This window comes from Montipora capricornis, chromosome 3 (assembly GCF_036669925.1).
Source record: "Montipora capricornis isolate CH-2021 chromosome 3, ASM3666992v2, whole genome shotgun sequence".
In the NCBI taxonomy this organism is placed as follows: Eukaryota; Metazoa; Cnidaria; class Anthozoa; order Scleractinia; family Acroporidae; genus Montipora; species Montipora capricornis.
In genome coordinates, this window is record NC_090885.1 from 50,143,190 (window position 1) to 50,149,112 (window position 5,923).

At 39.1% G+C, this 5,923-nt stretch overlaps 1 long non-coding RNA gene across 1 annotated transcript; it reads right to left on the minus strand.

The window, feature by feature from the left end:
* Positions 1 to 901: 901 nt before the first annotated feature.
* LOC138043318 (uncharacterized) lies at positions 902 to 5,175 on the minus strand. Its single transcript, XR_011131228.1, has 3 exons — positions 5,109 to 5,175; positions 4,960 to 5,028; positions 902 to 4,265 (listed from the first exon to the last, which is right to left on the minus strand). It is a non-coding gene; the product is annotated as an uncharacterized lncRNA (long non-coding RNA).
* Positions 5,176 to 5,923: the final 748 nt, after the last annotated feature.

A 5,923-nucleotide genomic window follows, 5' to 3' on the forward strand; every position in this document is an offset into this window, starting at 1 on the left:
ATTTGAAATGTGATATCTTTATGTTTTTCTCATCCTTGTGACCTTTTTGATTGCATTCAGGCACGCAACAGTAAGAGGGCGTGATCGAAACCGTTTTTCTACAGACTAACCAGCCTCGTTCTTGCGCTACTCGGCTTAGATTGGCCGTGTCGTCCGCCATTTATGGGATGGATGTATAATTAACCTCTATTGGCCAAAAACCACCCAAATTACTAATTTTTCGACAGAACATTCATCCCGGAGGATAAAATAAAATGGACATGTAATCAAGGTAAACATGTAAGATTTGGAGCGAAAACAAGTGAATATTTTAAGGGAAAACGCAATTATGTGCGATAACAACATCACCAGGCTAGGCGAAGCGAAATCATCAATAAGAAAATAATTTTACCTTTTCAGCGATTTCAAGGCTTGAAATTCCATCCAGTGAACCAAAATCATTTCCTTTATCCTTTCCGATGTATTTAGTACTATTTTTTGGCTGAAAAACTTAAATAAAGCCGCTCGGCGACCGAAACAAAATTTCGCCTTCCCGGGGCTTCAGAACGGCCTGAAGCGAAATGCCCTTTATGTAGGCGTACTAAAAGCTACAAAGACGAGATTCTAGGGAAACTGGGGCCTTATCTCTCCTGTCAACACGCCAAAGTTGACAGCGATCGATGAAAATGGTGGCCTGCTACAAATCCTACAAGAATGGTACTTGAGCGCTCCATTTCCAGGGACCGATAGGCAAAAAAGTTTTAATCCATGGTTATTTTGAATTTGTTGTGGATGTTTTTTTTCATGTACAGAAAAAAAGTGTCGGTCGTTCGCCCGTTGCAATGGTATTTCTCAAAGTAAAAAAATGCCAAAGAGACCAATGTGGGCTGCTAAAGGAAAAATATGGATACACAAATGGATGAACATTGTATTTTATTAATAGCAAAAAGAGCTAACCTTAATTTTAATTTCTGGATTCGCTCCCGGTTACCCTGATGTTGACTGGAAAAATTCAGTAACAAGAAAATATTGACTGTGGGATATTTCATTTTTGAATCCGCACAATCGGTCTCGATGTTGGCCGAAATAGGCCTTTGAGGATTAACACGAGGGACCTTCTCCTATAGTTTTTGATTTTTTACTATTACAATGGGTTTAACTATTTTCCAAAGAAACGAAGCATCCCAAATGAAAAGGCATTTGGTGTCTTGTTTTCAGAGAACTCATAAGGTGTGAGTGGATCCTAAATCTGTTTTTCTCGTTTCACACAATTTCACAACAATTCCTTACATTGTTTAGAAAAGTGCGGGAATTACTACCATGATTGGTCAATAACCCGCACTTAAATTATACAGTCCTTTCATTCAGATACCTTTGTATTACAATACGCACGGGTGTGCGAATGTTCGCGATTCTGAGCCCATGCATACATGCTTTATTTGGTAAAGCAGGCTGAATTAAAGGCAGCAAACTCTGATGTGGACTTGCTAAATATTTACATGTACATCATTATACAAATGCAATTATCTGAATGCTAAAAAGAATATTAAATTAATAAGCTATTTACTTGTATTAAAATCACTAGGTTAAAACGTTAAAAAGAAGTTGAAGCAAAAAACGAAAAAGTTAAAACACTAAAATGAGGCATGAGGAAAAACTAATCAAATGAATAAAAGTTAAAAAAGGTTAATAGAATGAAAAGTCAGAGTGTTTGTTGTTATTAAGACATGCTTCCTTTGAGAAATTGATATTTGTAACCAGGTCCCATTTTATTCTTTAGTTATGACTTAAAGCGTTGTGGTGATAGGAGAGTTTTTAATTGTTCCGTAAGGAGGTTCTAAGCCATTGGTCCTCTGTATGCTAATGTGGTTCTGCCCAAGTTAAAATTAACAACGTGGTACTGTGAAATTATTTCTGTTACGTAGCGTGTATTTATGAGGTAAACTATACTATGGCTAACCAAACTTGAAATTTTGGCTGGTTAGTGTGCACACTGTTCATAAGCGTTAAAAGCTTCATCTTGCATGTACAGGTCACTGATAGATAGCCAACGAGTGCCTGCAAAGCATCCTTGTCAGAAATATCATTACGTAATCTAAATACTATTTTAGCTGCTCCAGCATTTGTGTGATCTATTTCATTGACCAGGGATGGTGAGGATGTACCCCACACTACATTACAGTATGTAACAGTGGGTACAATACTAGAGAAGTAAATAGTTTTACATGTGCTAGTTAGTAAACACCTTAGTCTTTTTAATTGATTGTCCTTGCTTCCGAACGATTTGCAGAGGGGCTCTACGAGGTTGTGCCAGGATAGTTGGGTGTCGATAATAACCCCCAAACATTTGGGATGAGCAGCCTGCAGAAGGCTTTGTTACTTGTTATCATGGCCTCGGATTTCCCAGTGTTTAGGATCAGCTTGTTATTTGGACACCATCCACTGATGTCCGTGAGGATTCTATTTCACCGTCATCTACATCGTCCACTCTTTTGCTAACTAGACACAAAGTGGTGGCGTCTACATACATATCAAGTTCACATTCAGATATTGCATCTCAGTGGGAGATCATTGGTGTAATAAGTGGATAATCTTGGTCCCATTAAGGAGCCTTGTGGTACACCACGTTAAACTGACTTGCCGCCACTAACCACAGCAAACTGTTTTCTATGCCTTAGCATATCCAGTCAAGCCTAATTCAGTTAGACCAATAGCCCTCTAGTTTGTATCTACGAATGGAGTGGAAAGTTATCAAGAGCCTGGATGTCGATGAACACTACGCCAACCACTTCCCATTGTTAACTGCCTTTTTCCAAGTTTCAGTTAAATATATTAGAAGCCGCTCCTCGGCGAGATCCCCATTGATTATCACTTATGTGGCCAATTTCGGTTGTAAAGCACACACAAGGCCCTCCAGCAATTTACTGGGTGCGTACGGCATCTGTAGGGGGCTATATTTGCTCCTGTCTGAGCGGTCACCTTTCGCAGCTTGTAGATAATGTCCATCCTCGAAGTTTTCCATTGTAAAGGAACAATGGATTTATCTATGCTACGTTTGCAAACTGAAGCAACAAAGAGCCCTTCAACAGCAGCCTCACCTATCAAGTGGAGATCCTTTGGAGAGATTGGTCAGGGCCCATTCATGAGCCTTATTCATTTGTTTAATGACACACACGCAGGCGCACAAGGAAAAAGACTCGCACTCCTAATGCACGTGCTACACTAGTACCGTTGCTCTAATCTTACGCTCTTCCTTTGTTTAGGAGAGATCCTGGGAAGAAGATTGTTACGATTCCAAGCGCCGGTCTGCGTCAAGTTCAATTGCTTGATTAAGTCTTGATTCATCGAGTGACCTCTTGCAGAGGAGTCCTTTGATCACCGCTTTCCTAAACCCTTTCATTCTTATGGCATAAATCAATGGATTTGCAATTGAACACGCATAGTAGAGTCCATGGACGATGTAGTTTATGATGGTGAACCCACTCTCAGTTTGGGACTTGCTGTTCCAAATATGCATTGGCTTGATGGCTGCATATAAAGCCCACGGCAGAGTCGTCACCACAGATACAAGAGTTACTATAAAAAGTGTTAATGATAATTTGGTGTGGGAATCAGCAACTGTGCCATAAGGCGTTGGAAGAGGATGTTTGTGGACGTTGTTTATGATAATTATGAAAGAGAACGAGATTATCAGAAGAGCAAACACGATATGTGATGCCCAGGCGTAAAAAAAATTAACTGGCATAAAGACAAAAAGAGCAGCGTCCACACATGAGATCAATAAAGATAAAAGCCAACTGAAAATAATGGCTTTAAAATACACGTTTTTCCCAATTGAACAATGCCGAAACGGATAAACTGTTGCATGAAGGCGTTCTAAGGAGATTAAAGAAAGATTAGTCAAGGTGGATATGGTAAATATGCTCAGAAATGTCACGCTACTCAATTTTTGCCAGCTAAAAACCAGGCTGGAGGTCCGATGTCCGATGCATGTAGAATAATTCCAAGGGTCCTGAAACTGCTCCCGACAGTAAATCTGCTACGGTGAGATTTATGATCAGATAAGTCGTTCGCTTGCACAAATTCGATGACGAAAATCGCATCGATCCAAACAAAGCCGTGCAGTTCAGTTGAGAGATCTTTTGCCGTGCCGTTGGCCATCCAGGATTCTGGGTCGTTATTAAAATTTCTGTAGCCGCTCTTATTTTTTTCTTCTTAATCTCTTGGTTTAACCGTCGTCGTCTTCTTCTTCTTCTTCTTCTTCTTCTTCTTCTTTTCTTTGTCACCTGTGAGTTCAGAGAAACTGATAAACAGATCCAGCAATCACGGCAATGTTGAGGCTCAAAATTGGTTTCATTGGTCTTGTCATACTTTTCAATTTAATCTGATTATTGAGCAAGATATTAACTTATAATATAAATTACCATGATCTTTTAGTAGAATGACTCTAATAGTTTAGTATTCATTATGTATTACAGTTGGCAGATGTCTGACTGTTATTAACAGGTTACTCGATCGTCACGCATTTTGTGTCATCGACACGTATTGCTTTAACAAACCGAACATTTCCGCAAAAAAGGAGACTATGTTAGAATGCTTATAAAACCCTTTTTTCTAATGCTAAAATATTTTCCACTGCAATAACACCTAGAACTTAATTTCTCCCCTACACCATTTTTCTTTATTTAACATAAACTGATTTGGTCCTGAAAAACACGGTGTAAATATAAGTTTTTTGAAACAATTTCTTGGGATTACCATGGTCATCAAACCAACTAGGCTGATTTGACTATTCCGTGAGATACACGGATGAGTCCTTCACACGGTTTTTGGTGATTTTCAAGGACACTTACAGTATTAATATTCACTGAACGAATGTAAACTACGTTTTACCGCTCGCATTATTAATTTCTCGGTTGAAGTTTTGCTGATATTCATCTCATCGCGTTGTTTTTGACTCGCTTTACGATATTCACCCACCTTTTTTCTTGCTAGGAGAAAGAACTGTCAACAAAATATTCACGACCCAACATCTGCTTTAGCTTTGACCTATGAATTGTCAAAAAAAGGTAATGTAATATTTCCACAAAACTGGGCAATTTCAGAAAAAAAAGATTTAATTTATGTACAATTAACTTGAACGTGATTGACTTTCTTGGTGAATCGTGCTTAATTTCAGTGAGTCTGATGCTTGACGTCAGTTGAATACAGCTTAAGTGGAATAAGAGTCATACATTTACTCACCAAGGTCAATTTGAAGGGATATCACTTTTTTTTTTTTGTAGTGTAAGCTTTTAAGAAGACGTTTCACTTGAACCCAACATTTATTTCAAAGGCGCATTTCCAAAATTCATCTTAAGTCTGGCCCCATATACCATAAGCCTTTTCGAAACAGTGATCGCCGCCACTTCTTGCAGGAGTCATCTAAAAATAGCCTGTTATGTAACCTGATTAACATCTCTGTTAAAGTGGTACTATGATCAAAAAATCACTTCCTTTTTTCTTCGGATTTTAAAAGTGTGTTTGCTTGTTAACACCTGCCTGACAAATTTTGAGCTTTGATTTTTATGCAAAGGCTGTTTACTTTGAGTTTATTAAGTTTTGGATTCCACGGTCCACCATTACTCACGTTCAAAACTGACCCACTGGACCTCTGAGGGTTTGATCCAGAGAAAAGTGACGTCATTCACGCAATAGCTTGAAATTTCAGCGCGCGGTAAACACAGTTTATTATTTATGCAAAACAAGAGTTAAAAGTCTGAAAGACCGAGACTCCCGTGCTCCATATTAATTCAGTCGCGCACACACGCTTTGCATCCTTAAAGTAGTGAGTCTTTGACGTCATTTCCTCCTCGATCCAGCTCTCTCAAGATTTTAAAGTTGGTCATGGCGGAACGTATTTTGTATGGGAGGGGGGGGGGGGGGGGGGGATGGGCAAGCACCG